Source organism: Heterocephalus glaber, unplaced genomic scaffold (assembly GCF_053883595.1).
Source record: "Heterocephalus glaber isolate CG9 unplaced genomic scaffold, H.glaber_assembly_v1.0 deba00001300, whole genome shotgun sequence".
In the NCBI taxonomy this organism is placed as follows: Eukaryota; Metazoa; Chordata; class Mammalia; order Rodentia; family Bathyergidae; genus Heterocephalus; species Heterocephalus glaber.
The window spans coordinates 9,454-35,672 of NW_028258247.1; the positions used below are offsets into that span (position 1 = coordinate 9,454).

Below are 26,219 nucleotides of genomic sequence, written 5' to 3' on the forward strand. Positions count from 1 at the left end.
GAAGAAATGAAAAACTGTCATGACTAGAAAACACAAGCACAGTAGAGATTAACTGAGCTAGATCAATGATTATTGTTAATCTGAATTACCTAAATATATCAATTTAAACGTAAAGACTGTCAGAGTATACTTTTGAAAAAAATTCAAGTATAGCTTTTCTATTCTACATAATTCCATTTGACATAAGTGAAAGTGGAAGGATAGAGAAAGATGATATACCATGGCAACACAACCAAATGAAATCTGAACTAGCAATATCAATTTCAGACAAAGCAGACTTCAAGAAAGATTCAGGGATAAAGAATTGTACTAGATAATGATAAATGGAGTCAGCTCTCCAAGAAGGCATAGTAAATCTTAACATATATGCACCTGAACAACTGATTCTCAAAATATGGGGGGGAAAAGACCATTAGAGCTACCAGAAGAAATAGACACATACATTATTGTAGTTGGAAACTTCAACACTCTTCAATCAGTAATTGATAGATGCAGCTGAAAGAAAAACTGGAAGTGCATAGTTGAATGAAAGGCCACCATCAATTCATTGGACGTTACTGACGTTTAATAAATACTTCATCCAACAAAGCAGAACAGATTCTCTTGAAGCTCACAGGGAACATTTCCTAAGACAGACCCCATTCTAGGCCACAGGACGGATGTTAACAAATCATAGTTTGTTCTTGTACTACAGTGAAATTAAGCTTGATATCAAGAATAGAAACATAGCTAGAAAATTCCCAAAATATTTAGACTGTAACACACTTCCAAATAACATTTATCAGGAGCGTCTCAAGAAACTTTAAAATATTTTAAAGTAAATGATGAGAACACAAATTATCAAAATATGTTGAAGGCAGCAAAACCAGTGCATAGAGGAAAGTTGATAACATTGAAAGCATAGTGTTAGAAAAAAAGAAACAGTAATCTAAGCTTCCACTTTAGGAAGCTACACAAGTGAGAGCAATATAAAATGAATCTAAGGGCCGGGGATTGAGCTCAGTGGTTCCGCCACCTGCCTCACAAGTGCAAGGTCCCAAGTTCGATCCCAGGTACCCAAATAAAGAAATAAATAAAATGAATGCAAACAAAAGAAAAAAACAATAAAAATTATTGCATAAATCAATACAATTGAAAAATAGAAAAAATTTTAAATATTGCTAAAAGCAGAATATGGTTCTTTGAAGATCAATGAAATCGATAAATCCTAACCAGGCTCATCAAGACAAAGAGAGAAAGAGGTCAATTACTAATATCACAAACAAGAGAGGACATCAATACTGAGCTCATTGAAATGAAGAAGATAATTAACAGTATTCTGAACAACTCTATGCTGTCAGAGACCAGAGAAGCGAGGCCTAACTGGCCTCTGAGCACAAAGGAGAAAGGCTGCACTCAGGGTGACTCCATATTACGGGTTCCAGAGCAAAGCTAGCACACCTAAGATTAAGTTGTTTACCAGAGTATGTACTAGTGGATATTGGAAAGCAGATGAACCTTGTGCTACTTTGATTGCTTGTACCCATGTTTAGGTGAATAAATGCAAGATGAGCCAGATGCTGGGGCTCCTAAGGGGCCAGAGCCCCCTGGCTGCCCAAAGTTAAACTGAGTCACGTCTCTTTGTCATTCATCCTTGCTTGCCCCCAGGTCAAGAAGATCAGAGTACCAGGTCTAGGTCCTAGTAGAAGGCTTGCCTTGGCCAGTGGGGTGGGTCAGCTACGCTATGTCACAAATTTGATCATTTAAATGAAATGGACCAATTCCCTGCAAGATACAATCTACAAAATATATAGGAGAAATAAAATGCCAGAAACTAGAAACAACCAAGTGATATCAATAAGTGAGCTGATGAACAAACTTTAGTTCATTCATACAATGGAATATCATGAAGCAATGCAAAAAGCAATAACAACTTAAAAAGAGGGGCTGGTATGTAGTGTACTGGTAGCCTGCTTGCCTAGCATGTCCAAGGCCTTGGGTTCAATCTCCACTACTGAATATCAGCAACAAAACAAAAGGAAATATACATGCAAAGAAGCCAGGTGTGGTGACACATGCTGTTAACTTCAGGTACTTAGAAGGATGCAGCAAAAACATCACATGTTCGAGGCCAGCTTGGGTACCTTGGTGAGATCAGATCTCAAAATAAAATTGAAAAGGGTTAAAAATGAAGTTCAGTGCTTCTTGTATTCAACTTCCTGTAAGGGGAGAAGATGCATGGAGAAGCCTTCCATACATATTCCTAAGTGAAAGTATTTGGCCTAGAACCCCTCCCTACTGTATTACTCCAACTGTATGACATCTTGAAATGGCAAAACTACAGGCACTTGGGCTAGGGAGTGAGCTTAGAGCTCAGTGGTAGAGCACTGCCTACCATGCTGGAGGACCCGTGTTCAATTCCTTGCAGTGCGAGGACATATACATATAGATGTAGATGTAGATATAGATATAGGTATACAATAAAAAGCATCAGGTGTCACCAGGTTATTAGCTTATTAGGACTTGGGGCGAATGTGAGGGGAAGTGTAAATATATGAAGAACAGGGAAGTTTCAGTGTAAAGAAATTATTCCATACAATACTATTAGGATGGATATATAACATTATGCATTTGTCAAAGTTCATAGAATTACACAACACAGAGTGAACCTTAATGTAAACTATAGTCTTTACTTAATAAAACATATAAAAGGGTTGGTTCCTTAACTGTATCAAATGTACCACACTAATGCAAGATGTGAATATTAAGGGAAACTGTGGAGAAGAAAATCTATGGGAACCCTGTATGATTGACTCAACTTTTCTGCAAAACTAAATTCTAAAAACCAGTCTGTTAATGTAACAAAAATAGCTATCACTTTTAGATACCTTCTAAACCTACCTGCAGTAGGTAGATTTTCCTTCTTCAGTCTTCCTTATCACCCTGAGGACACAGGAAGAGAACACTACATGTTCCCTTTCATTCACGGATTTTAGTTTTGTTGTTTTTGTTTTCTCCTCTCCTGGAATGACAGGTAAGCTTCGTTAGTTTTCTGCAGTCATTATTGGCAACCACTATCTCTTCCTGTTCCCAGCCTGAACATAGTCTTGGCTAATTACTACCATAATCTTTAATTAGTTGTTGTTTGGCACAATGAATGATCACTATTTCCTAAGTCTGAACTGTTTCCAACTCATTCCATAGTAGAGTTATAACCGTCTCAAGTGTCTGCTTGGATCTTGATCATTTTTTAGGCCAAACAATCAATATTTGTTCTTATAGAAGTACGATTTTGTCCCTAACGTACTTCTTTCAAAATGAAATGTTTATGGATATTTACCCTCTTGCACATTTCTTCACACTGGAAACTCTCAAAACTCTTGAAAATATGGATGCTTCTCCCAGTTTTATGGTATAGAGCACAGGTTAGCCAACTTTTCTTGTAAAGGGCCTGATCATAAGTACTTCTGGTTTTGCCAACTTCTATCTCAAATGACTCACTGTGTCTTTCTATTATGAAAGCCATCCATAGGAGTTCACGCAAAGGAGTCAAATTGAGCCTCAATAGCCCTAAACAGTAAGCTGCTCTAAACCTGCTGCCTCTGAACTTCTTTCTCTCCCTGTCTCACTTTACCTACCAGTGTTTTGTGGGTCACTTCTTACATAAACTGCCCGGGGATCTGGTATCTCAGGGTCAGTAACCCAAACTTAAGGTAACTGCAATAGAAAGATGAAACATGCATTAACATGGTGAATAGATTTGAAACTAAGATTGATGGTGAAAGAAATTGTGAACACAAAATGAGAAGACAGATGTAAGAGTACTGAGAAAAGATAAAGCACTCCACACATATAAGCTGAGAACATTTATATTATGGTTGTCATTAGAGTCTGAACCAGAAAATTGCTGTATAAAACACTGCCAATTCAAAGCTACTCTTAATTAGGAAGGCAAGCAGTCATATGAACAATATGAAACAGATGATTGAAAAATAACAGCATCAAAGTACTATAGAAAATTTAAGCTGCATGTTTCATAGCTTTTTATAGATTTTTCTGTCAAATAAAGTTTGTAGAATAACAATGTCTCTATATAAGTTAGCCGGATAAAAAAAGGTAACATTTGCAGTCGTGTTTTTGACCGATTTTGAAAGTGAGAAAAACATTATAGAAAGAGATGACTTTTCTTTTAAACATAACCTATCCTAATTTCCTTCCTCTTTTCCCAAACACAGTGAAACTCATTAAATTGGTGTCTATTCATGTTCATGGTTTTATGATTTTCACCCCACATCCATGGCCCTATAAGCAATATACACTGTAAGTTTTGTGATTTTAAAATTTACATAAATATGGTCATGCTGTTCAAATCATTCTGTAACTTGCTGTGATCACACAACATTACCACTGAGACCCATCCATGCTGATATATGTTTATTGAGTATACACACGTCTTTGGAGAGATCCTGCCTCTTCTATTGGATAAGTTATTTTGTGTGTCCTTTAATAAAATACATCAGGGATTCACAAGTGGAGCAATTTTGGCCAGGGCAGTGTCTGGAGCCATTTGGGGGACGTGACACTGCCATCTAATGGGTAGAGGCCAGCGAAGCTGCTAAGCTTCCCACAGTGCACAGGACTGCTCCCACATCGAAGACGCGTCTGGTCCAAAATATTAACAGTGCTGAGAAAAATCCATGGTATAAATAGAAACCATCTATTCTACATTCCTGAAGGACTCCTGAAAATGGGGAAGTAACCCAAATAGACCATTCAAGCTGAGATAGTACCCATTCTGCCTGATGGATCATCAGAACTGTGTCTTCCATGCACTAGAGAATGTTTGCTTCTTACACATGGATTTTCAACTGTTTTATGGATAACCATTATTGCTTATTTTGGGGGTTGTGTTTATGGGCATGGGTACTGTGTGTGTGTGTGTGTGTGTGTGTGTGTGTGTGTGTGTGTGTGTATTATGCTAGGGGGAAATACCCACAAGTTGGATCCTTTGTATTCTTCATATTAATAGGAAAATATAATTAGAATTAAACTAGATTTAAGGTAGCAAAGAGTAACCATATTTTAGGATCTCATACATGGTGTTAAAAGATAATTTTTAAATGATAAAATCATGATTCTCCTATACAAAATAAACATTTGTTAAAGATTTTACTCTTCTCATGAATTTGAAAAACGTTAAGGTATTAACCAGTTTAAAAGAGAATCCAAAGAATAGACACAAGGGCCAGGGATTTAGCTCAGTGGTTTTGCTGCCTGCTGCGCAACACAAGGACTCAAGTTCGATCCCTGGTACCAAAAAAAAGAAAACAACAAAGAATAGACACAAATACAGTGGACTCTTGATCTACAAACTCAATCGGTTTCCAAGGACTGGTTGTAACTCAAGTTAGTTGTAAGTCAATACAGCCGAGATCTGAATTTTTCCCTGGGTACACACTATAGATAACAAAAGGCAGACTTAGGTCCATTAACCTAATTAACCCAAGTTGTTCGTATGTCAGGCCAGTCGTATCTTGAGGGTCCAATGTATGGGGAAGAACAGTGAAATGAATGTGCAAATTGAGACAAGATTGGCTTTTCCATCATAGGAGAGAGAGACTGAGCTTCTCTCCTCTGCCAGACAGGAAATAATTTGGTGTTTATAAACAACAAATGCTTTGCATTTCTATCCATTATCAATCATTTACAAAGTTGTAAAGCAGCTCCCAAAGAACAAGATAACCCAGTAGGGAGTAGGACTTCTTTGCCTGTAAAGGCATAAATTTAAGAATGTATAGCCCAAACTTCAGAATATATACAACCTACTATTGTGATTATCTTGTGTAAGCTGTGAAGCAAATACAGGATTTCCACTACCCCCAAGAGAATGGATGTTTCTTTTGTCAGTCATCATGGGAAGAACACATTCCAGGGCAGTAAAACAATGCCAGGCCCAGGTTGAGACAGTTTGGAGAACTTCCTTCTCTAAGGTGGGAAAAATTGGACCTCAGTCCCAAAGTAGGGAGGTACCCAGAGTCGCCTGTCTCTTGCCTCTCTGATCTGCCTCCCTACCATAGAATGGATGTGAGAATGAGGCAGGGTTTCATAGTTTCAGTTTGGATGTGTCAGTTCTAAACCTATCTAATTCTCCTGGCTGTTGTAAATTATTCTGTTTTAAGTTTCTTTTCCTTGATTTTCAAGATAAAGTGGATGATTTTAGCACATTTTAGATATGAGGAATTTGGAGAAGGAATGACCTTGCTTGGAGACCATAATAGGATGAATCATCAGTGGTCATCAGGGGAAGACAGTGATATCCAGCAGCATTACTGTCCAGAAGAAAGACAAAAAGGCAGGGGTCAAAAGTGACTGGGCCTGAATATTCATTAGGCACTAACCTGGGGACATCAGAAACAGGGAAATAATTTGAGGAAGGACAGTTTTCTGCAGTTTTGCTGATTTGAGCTTACACCACAGAAGCTGGGCTTGAATCTGAAGTATGACTTTTGCTGTCAAAGATTATTAAGGTCTGAGACTCGTGTTACTGGTTGCGGGAACATTTTATAAACAAGAAAGAGTGAAAATGCAATGATAAAGGTGATAGGATAAAAGTGTGCTTTTCTTCAGTTGTAAAATTCAGTTCCTCATTTGGTCTAGAAATGGTGAACAAACTCATAGGTAATAGGTAACAAGACAATCAACAGCAAGAAAAAATTCAAGATCATGATGATCCAGTCTTCCAGAGGATTTAATCACCTGCCATTGGAATTACTATGCTTAAGACACCTTCTGTAGAATTCTTTGCATAAGCCTATTAAAGACAGTTCATGAAATGTGCTTCTCATTTTGTGCCACCTATTCAGATATAGGTTTGGCTTTATACTCATAAGTCCAAGAAATAAGTCCACAGAAATACTCATAAGTCCACAGAAATTCACTCTCTTATTTTATTTAGTAAGAATTAGTATGCTAAGCCTAAATTTTACACTTCTCAGCCTAAATGTCAAGGACAACTGTAGGTACATGATTAGCCCCCAGATGGAATTTGCATCAGAAAGGCAGCATGTCTCATAGAAAGGTCTGGAACCTTGGTCTTAAATTGCACCCTGACACCTACTAATTGAAAAATCTTGATTAATTTGAATCTCAATGGGTTTTTATTTAATCTTATTAAAATGAATGGTTTAACCAGATGATTCTTGTTTTTTTGTTGTTTTGTTTTGTTTTGGGGGGTACTGGAGATCAAACTTGGGACCTTGTGTTTGCAAGGCAGGCAGTGGAACCACTGAGCTAAATCCCTGGCCCCTAACCAGATGATTCTTATTGGTTCATCTAGCTAAAGTTTCTTTGATTTTATAAAGCAGTTGTCCAGAATTCTTCCAGTTTTACATGTGGCAGAGGAACAGATGTAACATATGGAAAGATAAGAGCCAAGAACTCTGACTTTTTCTGCACAAAGTTACCGACTAAACATCAAAGAGTTTGTATCTGATTTTTTAAATGACTTCAAATTTTGTCTTTTGTTCTCTTTACATCCATAGCTTTTTCACATACAGGGTAAACTAGTTAAATTAAGTCAAATAATAATAACGAAATAATTGACATCTATTAAAGCTATTAAAAATCAGGAAAATACGTATGCTGAAAAAGCTATAGGAAAACATCACACACCCATGCTGATGTTACTGGCAAAACATTTTGAGGTGACATGTTGAATATACTTATCAAGTATCATAAACTTGTTTGACTTAGTAAACCCCCTAGTCCAAATTTATATTTAGGATTGCTCTATTTCTCCAATTCTAAGTTTCAACTTTAAAATTTAATATCAATTCAATAATGTTTAAAAAGGAAAAACCAAATATACTAAAATATTACTTGATACACAATAAAAGAATATGTATACCTTGGAATAAAAGAAGTATGAAAATTTTAAAGGAGAAAAATCCATATACAAAAATATACTCAAAGAAGACTTAGCTTTTGTTTCTTTGCTTTTTATTGTTGTTGTTTCTTGGTACTGGTGATCAAACTCGGGTCCTTGTGCTTGCGTAGCAGGTGGCAAAACCACTGAGCTAAATCCCTGGCCCAAATTAACCTGGGAAGTTGGATTGGTTGTTTTGTTTTGTTTTGGTACCAGGGATCGAACTCGGGTCCTTGTGCTTGCACAGCAGGTGGCAAAACCACTGAGCTAAATCCCTGGCCCTCTTTGCTTTGTTTTTTGAGATAGGATCTTGTGATGTAATCTAAAATGGCCTTATACTTACTATGTCGCTCAGACTGGTGCTGCACTCTCCAAAATCCTCCTGTCTCAGCCTCTTGATTCTAGGATTATAGGCACCCCTCTGTGTGGCATAGAGCAGAGTTATTTATAATTTCAAAAAATAGCACTGGCATCTAGTAATAAGAAAATGAAGAAATAAAATATGTAATATACAAATACAGTGGATGTAACACAGCTCTTAAAAATTCTACAAAAAAGTGAAAAAGGAGGCATAGTTCCAAATTATTGTTACAAAATCTGTAAAATGTATAAGTGCATAAAATATAGTTTTATCAACTTAACAATATGTTCATATGGATAAAAATATTAAAAGATTTCAAACAAATGAGAAATTATGTCACTGAGATACTGGAATTGCATATATGTGTGTATTTTTAAATGTCTTTCATATAGTTAAAATGTTTCAATCACAAGTAAAAGTTCTTAGAAACATTCATGCTTGTATTATACATATTTAAAGTGTACAACATGATGTTTTCACCTATAGTCCACCAAAAAAATGTATACATACTTCAGAAAAAAATATATATTTTAATACTCAATTTATAGAGACATCATGAGATTAATGTAAGTTACCTTTGGCCTCTACCATTACAAGAGGTGCTCAAAGTGGTGCCTGTGCACTTCCAGACATTTATTAGTGTGGCAAACTGCTGGGTTTTAATGTTTGTAATGCTTTTAAAACATTTAAAATAGTCGTTTTGGACTTACATCCTAATTTCAATGTTATCCTCACCATCAGGACTTCTACCATGCACCAGTACCTCAAAAATTTTTATTAATCTTTCAGATATTTGTAGCGCATCTAGGAGTTAATTTTATCAGAGGGAGGGAGTTTCTTATCTCTTGTATAATTAATTGAGGCTTTCATACATGACTTAATCATTATTGGTTTCCCCTTAAAAATATTACACACTATTACACACACATGCACAGTGAGAGTCTTGTGAGTTCTCTACCCTGTGACACTCAACCAAAGCCTTATATAATTTTTCCTTTTTAATGTTTTTATTCTTTCGGAGAACCTTTGACATTTTTTAACCATTGAATTTTTTTTTTTTTGTACCAAGAATTGAACTCAGGACCTTGTGCTTGCCAGGCAGGTGCAGCACCGTTGCACTAACCCCGGCCCCTACCTTCAAAATTTAAAACATAGGTTGCTTATACCCTGGTCCTGGATAGATCTGTCAGTTTTACTTTGGCTAGGGCTAGGTCTTTTCAAACCGACCATTTAATATTTTCCCTCAACTTTAAAAAAACTTCCGTTTGTTCTGGAATCTTTTAAACATGCCAATAACCCATACACTGAATGTCTACTCTGTGGCTCTACTTGCTTTTTCTAAGCCTGCTAGGACATAGTCTTGGGGAAAACCTCCCCCGCTCTGAGTCTGGACCTGCGGAAAGCTGTACCACCAGGAGAGAGCATAACATGGTGCTCTTGAGGGCCAGACCACTTCCCTCCCTTCCAACCTACAGCCGAACGAAAGGAACAAACGGAAACGTGAGGAGGCAAAGCCCGCAAAGCTTGTTCAGTACAGAGGGGTCTGGAGGACTGGGCCTCAATCACATTTTTTACATACGTCAGTTTGAGAAACCTCTCCCAGGACTGAGACTCCACCGCCGCAGTCCGCAGTTGGGCGACGCAGCCGCAAGGGAAGGTGCTGCTAACGGTCGCCAAGTGCGCGCAAGTTGGGAAGTGCCCGGATGTTCTTACGACACACGCCCATTGTGGCGCAGGTACCCAAGAGTGCCCATGTGGAGGAAGAAGTACTGAAGGAGGCACAAAGAAATGCCTTGACATCAACGGGTAGAGTCCTAAAAGTTCAACTAGGCTGTAAGAGAACTTCAATAGAGGGGTTTTTTTATGGCAGTTTATCTGCCGGATTAAAGAGCCCACCTAGGAACACACACTGCAATTTGATATCCAGTCATTTTTCATTTCTATTAAGTTTTCTTAACACATTATTGCACTACATAATGATTGAATTTCTCGTGGGGAGTTGGTACATGTACATAACATATTTTCATTCATTTTCCATTCCTTTCACTTCATCCTTTTTCTCCTCCATTCATCTCTTTGTCCCTCTCCCTTTGGCAAAAGATCTATCTCTCTGATTTTTATTTTATTTTCCCCTTTAGTTATATTTCGGGTTTCTTATATAAGAGAAACCATATCATATACACACTCTCTCTCTCTCTCTCTCTCTCTATTTCTCTCTCTCTCTCAGTCTCGCTCCTTCTCTCTGAAAAGAAACAGTGAGGTGAATTACTTCTGAAGAAACAACGAAAAGCTTCAAGCCTACTTAGAGAAAGCAAGAGAGAGAGGAAGACAGAATAAGGTGGTAGAAATAAGCACAAATATACGAACATATTCTCTTTATGCTACGCATCCTCATAAAGTCCTGGCAGAGCTGGGGCAACTGGCAACCTCAGGGCCTGATCTCAGCACAGGGCTTTGCTGCCCTCCGGTGGCCGATGGACATAAAGACCATCACATTAACTGAAATAAGCCAGACTGAGAAAATAAGTACATGGATTTCTAAAAAATGGACATGAAAGCAGGAGGGACACTACTTGACCAGAGAAAGGGAATAAAGAAGAGGAAGAAGTAGGTGTGAGGCAGGGTAATAGGGGGGTAGATATGATCAAAATATGTTATAGGCCTGTATGAAAATTCCGCAATGAAAACCAGCCTTTTTAAAAACTACTATACCCTAAAATTAATACCTATAAAAAAGAACAGTTCAGTAACATAATCAAAAAGAAATAGAACCTCTAACAAACAATCAAAAGGGAACGGGAGATACAAAAAGAACATTGTGGCAGAAATGAAGAATGCCTTGAAGGATGATCAGGTTAGAAATGACTGGGGAAAAGATCAATGAGCTGGATGATAAGTCAACAGAAACACCCTAGGCTGAAAGACAAAGAGAAAACAAAAGAACAAAAAAAACCCCCAGAACATTCAAGAATTGTGGGACAATTACAAAAGGCATAACATGAATGGGAACTCTAGAAGAGAGGAACACACAAAATAACTGAAGTAATAGTAGCTCAGAATTTTCTAAAATGAAGGACACACACCAAATCTCAGGTTCAAGAGCCTTTACAACAACAAGCAAGGTAAATACAGAAAAAATTATAAGTACACGTATCGAATTCAATGTGTAAAAATCAAAAACAAAGAAAATCTTGTAAAAAGGAGGGAGATAAGACTTTACCTATGGAAAGAAAAAGGTAAGAATTACACCAGCGTTCTCAGAAATCATGTAAGCAAGAAGAGAATGCAGGAAAATATGTGAGGTGTTGAAACAAATAATCCATCCGTAAAATCCTAAAATTCTTTGTACACCAAACTTTATTTCTGACATAAAGAAAAATGTCTTTTTCAAATAACAACTGAAGAAATGTAATGCCAACAGATATGCTAGACAAGAAATGTTCCAATAAGTTCTTTAGAGATAGAAATCAAATATGACAAGAAAGCGACCAAGGAAGCAGAAAAGAAAGAAGGAATTAAGGAAGGTAGAAGGAAGAAAGACAGGAGGGGGGGGGAAGAGGTGGGGAGAGGCGGACAGTAACAAGGGAAGGGAGAAAGAAAGGGCATTGGAGAGGAATAAAGAAAGGTAAAATAGAACATTTTATTCTTAACCTATTAGACAACTGCTCAAAGTAATAGTAGCAACACTATATTGGGTGCATATAATTTATGAATGAGTGGAATCGGTGACAGCAACAGTGGCAGGGATGGTGAAACTTTTATAGCTTTCAGTGATACAAACAGCCTGCTGCAGCACAAGTGCCATAGGTTTGCCACCACTGGCATAGGGAGCAGTAGCACGGGGGAATGGAGACTGCTCCGCTATAAGGTACCTATGTTAGCAGAGAAGCAGTATACTGTATTTTGAAACGAACAAGTTAGACTTGGTGGTCTTAGATAAGCTGTAAATATATATTGCAAACTCTATGCCAAGCACTAACACTTTTTTTAAATTTTTATTTATTTAATATTTCTTTTTGGTACTGGGGATTGAACTCTGGTCCCTGCACTTGCGCAGCAGGCGGCAAAACCACTGATCTAAATCCTTGCCCCACACAAACATTTTTAAAAGGTATAATTGCTATGCAAAGTGAAGAGAGAAAATGTATTCATTAAAGAAACAAGTCAAGAAAAATGACAGAAGGACTGCTCTCTAGAATATATAAAGAACTGAAAAGAATCTGACCCCCCAGATTCAAAGACCCAATTCAAACATGGGCACATGAAGGGAACAGACATGTCTCAAAGAAGTAAAAGCAGCAAACGAATATATGAAAAACTGTTCAACATCACTCATCATTCAAGAGATGCAGATGAAAACAACACTGAGATTCCACCTCACACCACAAAGAATGGCTGCTATCAAGAAATCATCCAATCACAAATGCTGGCAGGGATGTGGGGAGAAAGGAACAATTCTCCACTGCTGGTGGGAGTGTAGACTGGAGCAGCCACGGTGGAAATCAGTATGGAGATACCTCAAAGAACTAGGGCCAGAGGTCCCATTTGACCCAGATAGTCCCCTGCTGGGTATCTTCCCCAAAGAATTAAAAGAATCATACCACAGTGATATATGTGACCCCATGTTCCTAGCGGCACAGTTTGTAATAGCTAAAGCTTGGAGGCAGCCCAAGTGGCCATCAACTGGAAAATGGATAAAGAAAATGTGCGGATTTTTAATAAAAGCCATAAAGAATGAAAAAGGAGAGTCATTTCTAGCTAAATGGATGTATATCAAGGCCATGCTCTTAAGGGAAACAAATAGGACGCACATGTGTAAATCGCAAATACTTTGGCTAGTGTGACAAACTGATAGTGTAAGCAAGGGTTAAAGTGAATAAATGGATAATGGACCATTTGAACTAGGAAAAAAGCTCCAAAGACGAAGGGGTGAAGGGAGAGGAATGGGAAAGACAAAGAGGGAAAGGAAAAACTATGAGAAAAGAAAACATAAATGGAAGTGATGTCTATGTAAATAGGGAAGGGTGGAGGGGGTGAAGGGCACACAGGTAATGGGGGAGAAAAATAAGAACCAAGATACATCATGTACAGGTACAAACACCCAATGATAAATGGAAATGAATCATATACCTGCAATGTACCAATAAAAGAACTTAAAATTTAAACATTAACAAAGAAACAAAAGAAAAACGAGGGAAGATTTTTGAAGAAACATAAGACTGTCATGACTAGAAAACACAAGCACGGTAGAGATTAAGTGAGCTAGATCAATGATTATTGTTAATCTGAATTACCTAAATATACCAATTTAAACGTAAAGATTGTCAGAGTGTACTTTTGAAAACAATTCAAGTAAAGCTTTTCTATTCTACATAATTGCATTTTACATAAGTAAAAGCGGAAGGATAGAGAAAGATGATATACCATGGCAACACAACCAAATGAAATCTGAACTAGCAATATCAATTTCAGACAAAGCAGACTTCAAGAAAGATTCAGGGATAAAGAATTGTACTAGATAATGATAAATGGAGTCAGCTCTCCAAGAAGGCATAGTAAATCTTAACATACATGCACCTGAACAACTGATTATCAAAATATGTGGGGACAAAAGACCGTTAGAGCTACCAGAAGAAATAGACACATACATTATTATAGTTGGAAACTTCAACACTCTTCAATCAGTAATTGATAGATGCAGCTGAAAGAAAAACTGGAAGTGCATAGTTGAATGAAAGGCCACCATCAATTCATTGGACGTTACTGACGTTTAATAAATACTTCATCCAACAAAGCAGAACAGATTCTCTTGAAGCTCACAGGGAACATTTCCTAAGACAGACCCCATTCTAGGCCACAGGACGGATGTTAACAAACCATAGTTTGTTCTTGTACTACAGTGAAATTAAGCTCGATATCAAGAATAGAAACATAGCTAGAAAATTCCCAAAATATTTAGACTGTAACACACTTCCAAATAACATTCATCAGGAGAGTCTCAAGAAACTTTAAAATATTTTAAAGTAAATGATGAGCACACAAATTATCAAAATATGTTGAAGGCAGTAAAACCAGTGCATAGAGGAAAATTGATAACATTGAAAGCATAGTGTTAGAAAAAAAGAAACAGTAATCTAAGCTTCCCCTCTAGGAAGCTACACAAATGAGAGCAATATAAAATGAATGCAAGGGCCGGGGATTTAGCTCAGTGGTTCCGCCACCTGCCTCACAAGTGCAAGGTCCCAAGTTCGATCCCCGGTACCAAAATAAAGAAAGAAATACAATGAATGCAAATGAAAGAGAAAAAAAAAAACAATAACAATTATTGCATAAATCAATACAATTGAAAAGTTTAAAAAATTTTAAATATTGCTAAACCCAGAATATGGTTCTTTGAAGATCAATGAAATCGATAAATCCTAACCAGGCTAATCAAGACAAAGAGAGAAAGAGGTCAATTACTAATATCACAAACAAGAGAGGACATCAATACTGAGCTCATTGAAATGAAGAAGATAAGTAAGAGTATTCTGAACAACTCTATGCTGTCAGAGACCAGAGAAGCGAGGCCTAACTGGCCTCTCTGAGCACAAAGGAGAAAGGCTGCACTCAGGGTGACTCCATATTGCGGGTTCCAGGGAAAAGCCAGAACACCTAAGATTAAGTCGTTTACCGGAGTATGTACTAGTGGATATTGGAAAGCAGATGAACCTTGTGCTACTTTGATTGCTTGTACCAGTGTTTCGGTGAATGAATCCAAGATGAGCCAGGTGCTGGGGCTCCTAAGAGGCAAGAACCCCCTGGAAGCCCAAAGTTAAACTGATTCACGTCTCTTTGTCTTTCATCCTTGCTTGCCCCCAGGTCAAGAAGAACAAAGTACCAGGTCTAGGTCCCAGTAGAAGGCTTGACTTGGCCGGTGAGGTGGGTCAGCTACACTATGTCACAAATCTGATCATTTAAATGAAATGGACCGATTCCCAGCAAGATACACTCTACAAAACATGTAGGAGAAATAAAACGCCAGAAACTAGAAACAACCAAAGGCTATCAATAAGTGAGCGGATGAACAAACATTAGTACAGTCATACAATGGAACATCATGAAGCAATGAAAAGAGCAATAACAGTGCTCAGCCATCCAGGCACAGGGAAGCCGGGACCAGCGTGGCCCGGAATTCACTGTCCCTGTCAGCACAGCCGGGGGTCCCAGAGAGGCCTTCCGGACAAAGAAGGAAGCGCCTGTCTCAGGACGTGTGGAAGGCCCCGGGCCACAGGAAGGCAGAGCGCCAGGGCGGCGAACAGCTCACTTGAGACCCGCCTGTGCCACTCTGGAGCTCAGCTCAGGTGCCCAGTGGAGCCCTCAGGGCAAGGATCCCAGCGGGGCGTCACTGTGGCCCCAGGAACAAACCATCAGATAACCGGGAAAGGGGAGGGTCCTCCTATGCAGAGGAGTCCCCAGTGCTTGATGGAGATGCTCTGCCCTCTGGGGAGCCTAGGTCCCCGCCCTCGCTCTGAGCTGTGCCAGGCCAGCATTCTCTCAGTTTTCCTGGAAGCTAAAACTTTTCCAAACAAAAGTTAATCAAGAAATTTAAAGACCTGAATTGAACAAGCAAAAGTTCAGGGTGTGATTTCTACGGTCACTGGGGGAAAACCAGAAACCAGATGCATCACATCACTCCTAACTGCAAGAGAAAAGGAAAAGTCAGGCGTGGTGGTGCTTCCCAGCAATCTCAGATCTGGGACACTGAGCAAGACGTTCTCTCTCTCTCTCTCTCTCTCTCTCTCTCTCTCTCTCTCTGAAAAAGAAACAGTGAGGTGAATCACTTCTGAAGAAATAACGAAAAGCCTCAAGCCTACTTAGAGGAAGCAAGACAGAGAGGAAGACAGAATAAGGTGGTAGAAATAAGCACGAATGTACGAACATATTCTCTTTGTGCTACGCATCCTCATACAATCCTGGCAGAGCTGGGGCCCCTGGCAACCTCAGTGCGTGATCTCAGCGCAGGGCTTTGCTGCCCTCCGGTGGCCACTCGGTGTCACTGCACGCCCCGCCTGCTCTGGTCCCGGGAGGAGAGAGCTCCAGCTTGGGAAGCTGACCTGCAGGGAGGCGCGCCCCTCCTCCTGCCCCCAAGGTCGCCCTCCCATCCCTCTCCCTCGGGGACAGTTTAGAGCTACCTGTCCACAGAGCCTCACGCACTCACAGGCCGCCCCTGGGAGGTGACTGCGTCATGGGCGTGGTACACCTGGGTTGTCAGGAGGTGGGATCTGGGCTGAGAGAAATCACCTGGTTCAGGGCCTGGAAGCCTTCATCTCGCTGCCTCTGCTCCCTGGACTCTGCTTTCTGTCTGCCAGGCCCCTCTGCCATGCCGCGCTGCCTTCGAGCTGCTGACTGGGGACTGAAACCTCTACCAAGTGCGAGCCGAGATAAACCTCTCCTCGGTTAACTTGTGTGTGTCCCGTATCGTGTCTCGTGTCTCGGTGACCAAGTCACTCCCCTCGAGGTCCTGCCCTTGACACCTGCACGGCACATGAGTGACACCTCTCTCTCGGGGGCAGGTCCAACCTTGGCTCTTGGGGAGGTCCTGGAGACGCGGTGGGGCAGCCCCCGGTGAGTCCTGGAAGGGTCTAGGCCCCTGCCCCAGGTGTGTGGTCAAAAACAGTATGGTGTGTGGGTGCAGGAGTGGCTCTGCCTGTATCCGACGCTCTCCACAAGGCCCCGGCAGCTTCCCGGCCGGATCTGTGCCCACCTCGGCCTGAGGGTGTGGGCCCACCTGAGCCACACTAGAGCTCCTGACCTGGCAAGACCCGTGGGGTCGTGATCCTTCCAAGAGCTCTAGAAAGGCTCGACCAGTCTCTGGGAGGGCCTGACTCCCCTGCTGCTCAGCCACCACACAGCGCCCAGTCATGTCCTGTCCTCGTGGGATTTCTTCCCCAGCTAGCAAGGGCGGTCCATTGTGACCTCACTGGTGTGTAGGGCTGTCTTAGTCTGCAAGCTGCAGTCCTTCTGCCCCAAGACCTCTGCTGCTTTGCTGATCTCAAGACACTGACAATATCGCTTGCTGTCAGCTCAGGGCCTGGCCGTCTCCATGGCAAAAGTCTTTGGCCGTTCATACCCGTGTCCATCCGTTGCCTCGGCCTTTCTCTTCAGCCATGGCAAGTGTCCTAGCAGAGGTTCCTCAGCCTTAGTCAGCCCACTTTAGCTTGCCCCTTCTTTTCTTCCTCGTAGGCACAACAGGCATTGGGCTCTCCCATCCCAACAGCAGCATGTGCATCCTTTTCACCTGGAATAAATTTGAAAGTGATTTCTTTTAATAACGTCACCCATAATTCATTCATTCATCTGTTATGGCCGAATTTGGGACCCATATCATTTAACCATATTTCAGGCTAAATGTGAGAAATAAATTTGAAAGCCTTAAGCAACAAAAAGCTGGTTTGTTCGTTCAATTCTGACATCTGACTTCAGGAAGGATTAACAAACTTCCAGCATTCACTGTGTTGTTCTCCTTCCTCAGACCTGGCTCCACTTCTGGGTTCTTAAGCATACCTTCTCTTATCTATTCCAGGCTTCCCTCGGGCGGGCCGTAGCAGCTCTCAGATGATTTCCCAAGATGAGAAGGCTCTCATTTACATCATTTCAAATAACATTCTTCACGTTTGTTCTGATTGGGTTTGTGTAAAGGATTTATTCATAACCAACCTGGATAACCATGGAAATGACTATCCTCATTGGGGTTTAACCCAAACAAAATCCCCTCCCAAATGTACACAATGGAGGTCTTGGGTTGAAGGTGGAGGTGTTCTCCCAAAATGAGCTGCCATGTTCCTACAACTGTGCGTGACAAAAAGTGTCTGTTACAGGGTTCCAACTGTCCCTGGGCATAAACGTACACATCCCATCCTCTTCCTCAGACATTACGTTGCCTAAATCCTCACCCGATACAGTCCCAGCTTCCATTCTTTGTTGCATTTCTAATTCAAACATTTAGGTGTGAAACACATGTCACATACACACATCCTTGACATCCACACCTGATTCGGTCTGAGATCACCTAAGCTGAAATAGCCCTGATAGCCACACTATTCTTGATTATCACTATTCAATGCTTCCGTGAAATTCATATCTACTGCTGATGCAGGTACAAGTGACCAAAAGAGAAATGAGGAACGAAACACAGTTCAGAAACCCATCTGTGCACTCATTCCACAGTTATAAATACTTCAAGGACCAAACTACTCCTGCAAACAGGACAGGGTATTGGAGCAAAACATTAAAATGAAGACTCATCATCAGTACTAACTCCCATTCTGTCCATCATAACGTGCATTACTGAAAAGAAAATTGTCTTCAATAAATTGTAAGGGTTTTTGCTCTAAATATTTCATAGATTTCTTATAACACTTCTAGATCACTTATCAGAAATTGCATCCTTTTATGGAAACTATCTGGATGTCCCCCTCAAGCCCCTTGCACCCAGAGGTGAGGGCTTCCAGAGGGTGACTGGGTGATGGGGGTGCTACGCCAGGCTTGGTGTCAGGATGTGGGCCTGGTTGGAAGAGGTGGGTCAGCGCGGGTGTGACCTGGGAGGGTGTATCTTGCTCCCTGGCCCACACTTTACCATGTGCCTCCTGGCCTCCACCAGGCAAGCAGCATTTCTATCAATGTGCCCCTCTGACGTGCCATCCCGCCATCCCGGAACTAGCTACCTAGGAACTGAAATGTGAGCTGAAACAAACCTCTCTTCCCTTAATGTGTAGTGCTGAGTATTGTGTTCAGGGACAAGAAAGTGGGTGCTACAGATGTTGGTACAAGAAGTCTGCTGGTCACTGCAGCGACTGTACCTCACCAGGTGGTTCACAGGCCTGTGGAAGTGGTCCACAGCAGTTTGGAAAGGTTTGGAGATGCCAGCCGGAGAAGCAGCCCTAGAATGCTCTAATCTGAGCTTGATGGAAGATTCTGGTCCGAGCTCAGAAGACCAGAGTGCAGAGAGATTGCAGATGAGAAAGGCCAGACTTAGGAGGTTTCAGTTGAGAAGAAGGATGCCAGTGGCAGTTGGATCCAGGCCATGTGTGTTGTGCCCCAGCAGAAAATAGGACTGTATTGTGTTCGTGTCCTGAGATTTGTGTGAGACTGATACTAAGGGTGGAAGAATCATTCATCTGATGGAGAAAATATCAAGGTAGCCTAAATATCAGGCTGTAGCATGGATGCTGCTTGCTACTTTGAGCCAGGTTTGTGCTGAAAATGAGGAGCAAAAGCCCATTTAAAAACTTTTCAGTCCCCCCCCCCGCCCCCCAAGAAAGGCCTGTAAAGATGGAGCAATGGACAGCCTGGTGGATCAAAGATTAGCATTAAAAAGAATCCAAGTACTTTACAATAGGACAATGGAAAAGATGTCCTGAAGACATATAAGGAACTCACAAGGCCCAACCTTTCCAAGGCTCACAGTTGCAAAAGGGAAAGACTTTGTTTGGAGAGGAGAGCCCCAGGGCACCCTGCTTGAGAAGGGCCACCTCGGCGGGTTCCCTGGGATTCATTCAGTTCACCGTGCTCAGCCATCCAGGCCCATGGATGCTTCTGCGGCCATGATGCACAAAGGCCTAAGGACTGCTTGGAGCCAGTGGTAGAACTTTGTGTCATCTACAGGGTCCTGTTTTCATAGGTATGCAGAACGCAAGCGTTGAGTCAGGAAGGCTTCCACCCAAATTTCAAAAGAAGGCCTGGCAGGCCAGGCTGGGTGTCCCTGAGAGGGCAGTGCATGCAGCTGTGAGAGTTAAGCCAAAGGTGCACTGGAGAACCCAGGATGAGGGTGCAGTCAGGGACATGGAACACCTGCGGTAAGCCACGCACCCAAACATGTAACCCTCGTCTAATCAGGAAGGAAACATCAGGAAAACTTCAATTGAGGGACGTTCTCTAAGATATCAGCTCAGTCATCCGCCAAACTGTCAGCTCATACAAAACGAAAAAAGGAAAAATTGCGAAAACATCAGCCAAGAGGCGTCTGAGGGATGCAACAATGAAATGCAATGTGGCAGCCCGGACGGGACGGCAGATTGTTGTGGAGAGCAAGTGGTGAAGGTGGATCTTAGTTAGTAATTGTACATCAATATTTGCTCACTCCTTCTACAGGATGTACTAGACTAAGGGATGACATTAAGAACAGGAAATGGAAGAACTGGGTGGCCATCTTAATTGTATATAAATCTAAAACTCATCATATATATAAGCTGTACTATGAGTTGTTGTTGTTTTGGCATTTTTGGTTTTTCTTTCTTTTGGTACCAGGGATTGAAGTCAGGACCTTGTGCTGGTGAGGCAGGCATGGTGCCACTGAGCTAAATCCCCGGCCCTTCAAGCTCTGTTATGTACGTGTAGGCACTCCTCAAAGGATTGTGAACTGCACAATAAAAATAAACAACAATGTAAACTGCAGGCCTACTTTCTAACACTGAATCTCCCACCCTCAGCCAGAATAGAACCCTAAATGTATTCCTAAACCTCAACCAAATCGCAACAAAAACCGCAACCCAAACTGCACCTTGCCCCTTGGTCCCAAGTCACTTCCTCACCCTAACTGTAGCGAAACTTTGAGGATGCCACCTCACTTCCTTGGTATTAGAACCCAAGGAAACTAGGTGCCCTTCTGAAGCTGTCTCCCGTCCTGACCCCTTGGAGGGAGACAGAGAAGAGGGGAGGATGAGCTGTTGCCAATTTCCCACTTTCCGAAGGTCTAGCCACAGAAAGGACCACTTTTCCGACCTTGGCTCGGCTCTGGTCGCAGATGTGTCCAGCTAATGTTCAGGAGGAACCCACATGTGAGAGAGGCAGCCCAGTGCCCGTCCTGGACGTCAGCGCCAGCCGTGACCTCTCCTGGGCAGTGCTTCCCCTCGCGCTCAGGGTATGTAAGGGGCCTGCTTGGACAGGGGCAGGCTGTGAGGTGTCAGAGCTCTGTCCCGCCCCAGCCCACCCCCACCCCACCCCCCCGCATCCCCCACTTCATGGCTGGAGGTACAGCAAACATTGCGGCCCGCTAGGGTACGGATTGTTTTGGACTACTTTGCTTGGAGCCCAGCCCCGAGCGCTCAGCTGCACAGAGTTTTGTGCCTGCCTCGCTCAGAAAGGATCATCAGTGTGAAGTGGAAACCCATGTTGGCATTAGCCTAGTGGGACAACGTCAGCCAAGGCTAGGAGAGTCACAGAGGGCTTGGGGTGGGGTCAGCTTTCCTCTACACCGAGGGACGGAGGACCACACGAGACACGACGCTGTCTCAGAGAGGCAGGGTGGAAGAAAAGCCCGGGCCTCTGACTCTGCTGCTCACTCGTCTCACCCCAGCGCCACCTCTCCCAGTTTGGAAACCTGGTCCGAATGGCACCATCCACTGGACATTCCCCAAATCAAGATCAAAAGGGCCGGCTTGCAAGTGAACTCACCTGGAGCAGACATGGAGCCTCCCTTGTGCCTTCCCCTTGCTCAGGTGGAATATCTAGAGCCCCACGAGGCCGAAACAGATGGTGAGGGCCACAGCGGTCCGGAAGGCTTTCGTGGCTTTTGGTTGGGCATCGGAATCCCCCAAATGGCCAGGATGTCTTTTCTATGCTCCGCAGGGAACTGGCAAGTGACTAACACTGCTGAGCTTTCCTCCTCCTAGCTCCGGCTCCATGTCCAGAACACCATGGGCCTGCTCTGCAGCCAGAGCCAGCACCAGAGAAAGAGCCTCCTCTGGAGACAGGAGAGAAGCAGAAGCCAGCTCCACAGCACTCCTGCCTGTCTGCTGCCGCTGACAAGGACAGGTCCTTGCAGAAGGTGCTCTTAGCCTTTTCTCACAAGCTGCTGGCAGAGCAGCTGACCTTGATGAGTGCAGTGAGCAGCTGAGCTCGGTGGGGTGGGGTGGGGTGGGGGCCACCCATCCTTCTCGCACTGATCTCCTCAGTCCTGACATTCCCAGTTTACCAGATCAAAGTTCCTTCTTCTACCAACTGCATCCCCTATACTTGTCTCTCAGCCCCAAGCCACTCCTGTCCTTGGGTGGAGGTCGACAGTAGAGACAGGGCACTCACATGCCCGCTTCACACAGTGACTGTGATGTCAACTGAGACTGAACAATTGGGAAACAGGGCGGGGAGTCAGACCAACTGGCCGAGGAGGGAGTGCCCTGAGGTGCAGGCGGGAGCATGTGTCACCTTGCCATCATCCCAGGAGACCTGGCCAGCCTTATCACTTTGTAGGCATTTGAGATTCATGGGTTCTACAGCACACACCCACACAGAGCCCCCAGTCCTAGCTGTCCCAGGAAATGTGCCACTGACCTGGGCAAAGGAGCAGAGGGCAGGTGAGGTTGGAAAGAAGACAATACCTCAGAATGAGCGGGACTCAGATGTCTGCTCGTGCTGGAGGTTTGGGAGGATGGGCACGGGGACAATGCCACTGATTTTCACGTCAGTGCTAGGTCCTAGGTCCTAAGTTGGACATCACTAGTGGGCAGTGGAGGACAACCGGCTATTTGCAGAAGTCTCTGTCCATAGCTGCAGCTTCCTGATCTCCAGCTCAGGCCACGGCCACCTGCCTGTGGATGGCTGAAGCCATCGACTCTCTGGGGTGGGCTCTGCCCGTGGGATGCTGTCTTCCTCCACAGGAGCTGTTCAAGAATGTGGTGCCCTGGGACTGCCTGGGCTCCATCTGGACCCGGAGAAACAAAAAGGGCAAAGAACCTCTGGCGCCCACCGTTCGGGCCACTAGCACACATTTTAATCACGTGGCCAACTGCACGATCACCTCCTGCTTTGGGGGTCCCAGCACGAGGGCTGGAGACGGCCAGGGTGGTGGAGCACTGGATCTGGGTGGCCAAGCTAAGTGGTAAGAGGGTGCTGGCAATTTCCTCTGGACATCTACCATCTGCCTCTTTTCCTCCGTCAGCTCTTGGGACTGTAGGCTCTTTTCTAAGATGTTCCATGATCCCTAGTGCCTCCTTGTCATGGGGACCCTGACCTCGACTCCTAGGTCATGTGGTGTGGTGGGTGCTGTCATGTGATCTAAGCTTCTTTGAGTTTCTCTAAAATCCTCCTCCCTGAAAGATAGCCTATTTAATAAGTGGTGCTGGAACAACTGCATTTCAACCGGCCAAAGGTTCAAACTAGACCCATACCTATCACCACGCACTAAACTAGCCCCAGCTCCGGGCTCGCCGGTGGGTGTCCACACTCGCGTAGCCGCCAGGCGGAAAGGGGCTCCTCTGCAGTCGGGACCCGGTGCTTCCTGGGGCCCGGGCAGGCCGGGCTGGAACCACCCGCACAGCCTGGGACCCAGCACCTCAGGGACCAAGGTCGGTCGCCGCGCGGGCTCTCTGCATGCTCTGCCCTTCGGCACCCAGGGGAGCGAGGAGCTTCCGGGGCGCAGAAGCCCAGCAGAGGCGGGCCCCCCTACAGGCCTCCTCCCGGACCAGGACAGCGGGGACACTGCCACGCAGAGGACCGTGTGGAAGCCAGGAGAGCGGCTCAGAGCGCGGGCGAACAGGGAGGGAGGAAGCCGGGACCAGCGCGGCCCAGAATTCACTCTCCCTGTCAGCTAGCGCAGCCACCAGGGTCCCTGAGAGGCCTTCGGGACAAAGAAGGAAGCGCCTGTCTCAGGACGCGTGGAAGGCCCCGGGCCACAGGAAGGCAGAGCGCCAGGGCGGCGAACAGCTCACTGCAGACCCCCCTGTGCCACTGCAGAGCTCAGCTCAGGTGCCAAGCGGAGCCCTCAGGGCAAGGATCCCAGCGGGGCGTCACTGTGGCCCCGGGAACAAACCATCAGATAACCGCAGATAACCGGGAAAGGGCAGGGTCCTCCTTTGCAGAAGAGTAAGGAGTGCTTGTTGGAGATGCTCTGCCCTCTGGGGAGCCCAGGTCCCAGCCCTCGCTCTGAGCTGTGCCAGGCCAGCATTCTCTCAGTTTTCCTGGAAGCTAAACCTCTTCCAAACAAAAGTTAATCAGGAAATTTAAAGACCTAAATTTAACAAGCAAAAGTTCAGGGTGTGATTTCTAAGGTCACTAGGGAAAAACCAGAAACCAGATACATCACTCCTAACTGCAAGAGAAAAGGAAAAGTCAGGCGTGGTGGTGCTTCCCAGCAATCTCAGATCTGGGACACTGAGCAAGACGTTCTCTCTCTCTCTCTCTCTCTCTCTCTCTCTCTCTCTCTCTGAAAAAGAAACAGTGAGGTGAATCACTTCTGAAGAAATAACGAAAAGCCTCAAGCCTACTTAGAGGAAGCAAGACAGAGAGGAAGACAGAATAAGGTGGTAGAAATAAGCACGAATGTACGAACATATTCTCTTTGTGCTACGCATCCTCATACAATCCTGGCAGAGCTGGGGCCCCTGGCAACCTCAGTGCGTGATCTCAGCGCAGGGCTTTGCTGCCCTCCGGTGGCCACTCGGTGTCACTGCACGCCCCGCCTGCTCTGGTCCCGGGAGGAGAGAGCTCCAGCTTGGGAAGCTGACCTGCAGGGAGGCGCGCCCCTCCTCCTGCCCCCAAGGTCGCCCTCCCATCCCTCTCCCTCGGGGACAGTTTAGAGCTACCTGTCCACAGAGCCTCACGCACTCACAGGCCGCCCCTGGGAGGTGACTGCGTCATGGGCGTGGTACACCTGGGTTGTCAGGAGGTGGGATCTGGGCTGAGAGAAATCACCTGGTTCAGGGCCTGGAAGCCTTCATCTCGCTGCCTCTGCTCCCTGGACTCTGCTTTCTGTCTGCCAGGCCCCTCTGCCATGCCGCGCTGCCTTCGAGCTGCTGACTAGGGACTGAAACCTCTACCAAGTGCGAGCCGAGATAAACCTCTCCTCGGTTAACTTGTGTGTGTCCCGTATCGTGTCTCGTGTCTCGGTGACCAAGTCACTCCCCTCGAGGTCCTGCCCTTGACACCTGCATGGTAGGTGAGTGACACATCTCCAGGGCAGGTCCAACCTTGGCTCTTGGGGAGGTTCTGGAGATGCGGGGGAGGGGGCAGCACCCGGTGATTCCTGGATGGGTTTATGCCCCTGCCCCAGGTGTGTGGTCAAAAACAGTAGGGTGTGTGGGTGCAGGAGTGGGTCTGCCTGTGTCCAACTCTCTCAACAAGGCCCCAGCATCTTCCAAGCCAGACTTGTGCCCACCTCAGCCTGAGGGTGTGGGCCCACCTGAGCCACACTAGAGCTCCTGACCTGGCAAGACCCGTGGGGTCGTGATCCTTCCAAGAGCTCTAGAAAGGCTCGACCAGTCTCTGGGAGGGCCTGACTCCCCTGCTGCTCAGCCACCACACAGCGCCCAGTCATGTCCTGTCCTCGTGGGATTTCTTCCACAGCTAGCAAGTGCGGTCATTGAGTTCTGACAAACATGCCATGGCCACTGAGGGGGTAAAAATAGCCTTCTCAAAAAATGATACTGGGAGAACAGGATGGTGACATGTAAAAGAATAAAAAAGGACAACTGAATACAAATCCTAACTCAAAATGTATCAAAAATATAAATATAAGGGTTACAATTATACAAGTCAGAAGAAAGCAAAGGGAACAAATTTTTATGATCTCAGATACACAATATAGCTACAGATAGTCATAAGCAAAGGCATAAGTAAAAATGAAAACTACATGCATTGTACATCATCAGAATTGAAAATTGTAAGTTCAATACACACTACCAGGAAAGTAAAAAGACCCCTACAAAATAGATGAAAAAAGTTGCAAGTCATGCATCTGGTAAGGGACTTATACCCAAAAAGTATAAACAAATCTTAAAACATAACAAGCACAAATATTTCAGCTGTATTTGATCAAAGTACTGGACCATATGTTTACCTTAAGAAGATATTGCACAGGATTCACATCAGGAAAAGAGAATCAAAACCACAGTGCTATACCATTTCGGATCAATGAGGATGGCTATAATTAGAATCATGGGAAAATCAAATGTTGGATGGGATTGGGAAAAGTTGAAGACA

At 44.0% G+C, this 26,219-nt stretch overlaps 1 protein-coding gene across 1 annotated transcript in view; it reads right to left on the reverse strand.

The window, feature by feature from the left end:
• Positions 1–2,893: 2,893 nt before the first annotated feature.
• Rnmt (RNA guanine-7 methyltransferase) overlaps positions 2,894–26,219 on the reverse strand; it is a 208,898-nt gene continuing 185,572 nt past the window's right edge. The window contains exons 11-14 of the transcript XR_015451267.1: positions 16,548–17,544; positions 8,247–8,324; positions 3,618–3,696; positions 2,894–3,001 (exon numbers count right to left, since the gene is read on the reverse strand). The gene's annotated coding sequence lies outside the window, so the exon portion shown is untranslated. The remainder of the gene's footprint in view (positions 3,002–3,617; positions 3,697–8,246; positions 8,325–16,547; positions 17,545–26,219) is intronic.